The sequence below is a fragment of the Montipora foliosa genome, chromosome 9 (assembly GCF_036669935.1).
Source record: "Montipora foliosa isolate CH-2021 chromosome 9, ASM3666993v2, whole genome shotgun sequence".
NCBI classification, from domain to species: domain Eukaryota; kingdom Metazoa; phylum Cnidaria; class Anthozoa; order Scleractinia; family Acroporidae; genus Montipora; species Montipora foliosa.
The window spans coordinates 6,234,273-6,236,345 of record NC_090877.1 but is presented as its reverse complement, the minus strand read 5'-3'; positions in this window follow the sequence as shown (position 1 = coordinate 6,236,345).

Genomic DNA, 2,073 nt, shown 5'->3' with positions numbered 1-2,073 from the left:
CACCCCTTAATTTTTTGAAAGGATGCAGGTGACTTGCGGGCTGTCCACCACCAGACGGAGAAATAGCTCCATAACAGCCCAACAAATGCCGCCTTCCTCTGTCGTCAACCATCCGTCCATCTGTCCATCGTGACAGTTAGAGATCGAGTACGCCTGGGCCAGCCACCTCACCTTGCCAGTCGTTCTGGGATTACAACGCAATTTTAAAAATTATTTATCAAGGTAGACTATATTCTGGCTGGAACTTAAACCTTTAAAATTGCAAACGCATCCCGTTATGGCTGCTATTCCTTGGAATTGGAATGGACTCTTGCATAACCACGCAACCTTCGCTCACCCTTGTGTTTTCGTGCAACATGGTCTCGGCAAAACGGTAGGTACATTTCACTTTTTACTTGACCACTTCTGCTGTTATTTTAGGGCTTTTGTTCTGCTACTTTGCCCAGTAAGAGTATCATTTTTGCCAACGAAAGGTTTGCGAAACAGTACTTCCATCGGAACACGTAAAAATATTGCCTTCCTCGCTGGTTCATTACGCCATCATACATCAACAAACGTAAATACCATTGCTTGCCTTTGGTCTTCCGTTTTATTACTGTGTTTATGACGCACATTAGCACTGTTCCTTGAAGTGATTTTATCTTTATTTATAGAAAAATCTACACTTTAATGGGCTTAAACTTTGAAATGCAAAGCTAGTTGATGTTGTTTCATCTTGAAGACATATAGAAACTTACATTCCTTGTTTTTTCCTACAAAACAACCACTTTCATGCAGGTGTTGAAGTATACAGTGTAAGGGTGCTAATGAAGAGAGAATTTCCTTGGTTTTCTAGCCTTGAAAAATTGCAGATCCACGTAAAAGAGGGCCAATCCTCCATTACAAAGGGGGCATATACGCCAAAAGAAGGCATATCCTCTACCCTGAAATTCGATTTCCTTCTTCATTAAAATAATCTTAGTACTGTTTACAACTTGAGCTTTCATGATGTTTTAGTGTTAAAACCTATCATGTTCAAACTTGCAACATCTACTCAGGAGACAATCAGCTTTACATTAGTTATTTTATTATGACCATAAATGTGGTGAAAAAGCATTTTCTGAAAATGTTTGAAAATCAACAAATCTTTAAGCACCAAAAAAGCCTTTCTTGAACGAACTTTCATGGTGCCTTAAAAATGTGTCAATATTCGACCCTAACTGTTAAATTCTGATTCTATTAATAGTATGCGTATTTTTCATTATAACACCCAAGTCGCTAATTAGCATATTCATGAGGTACTTCATTTGCATTTTTCTTTGCGCGGGGTTGATATTCCTACACATAAAGCCAGGATTAGGGGGTGAGAAAAAAGAGGATTTTCACTTGGGGAAAATGGAAAAATATGTTTTGCTATAGATTTAAGCTTATATTTACGGAAAAATTACTAGCCCCTTCATTAATGGTAAACATTCAAAAACAATCGGGGAAGCTTCGCGGGGAGGGGGGGCATTCGTTCACCTACAAGTAAAGTTCAAAGGTCATCACTTTCATTTACTAACAGATATAGCATTTACCTTAGTAGAAATAAACATAATTGTCAATAACTTTAAAAATAAGAAACCTAACGACTTCATTCTTTGCAAAGATATGGCTCGAAATCTTCTTATTATCCCTGCCAAAAATCTTGACAAACGGATAAAATCACATAGAGTTACAACATATTCAATTTTTTGCGAAATAAAGACAATTCAGTGACGCCTACATGACAGTTTAAGCCTTTTTTACCCTAACCCTTTGATTTTTAATAAGCCTTGTATTAACCCTTTGATTTTTACTAACCCTTCCCTGTCCGTCTTTTACATTTTATCATTTTCTCTCCATTCTGCTTTGTAGCGACTAGATTTGATACCGTTGACTTGTTCATTTTATCTATCATTTTCTCGCATCTTTCATCATATTTTGTAAATGTTTTCAGTCACTATCCAGGCTTCATCCTAGGACATTATTCGCAATCTTACGATTAAAACTTTTCTACACTTCGGTTAATAATTGTTAACTATTCTACAGCCTAGATTAGGTGTGCTGTTAGCA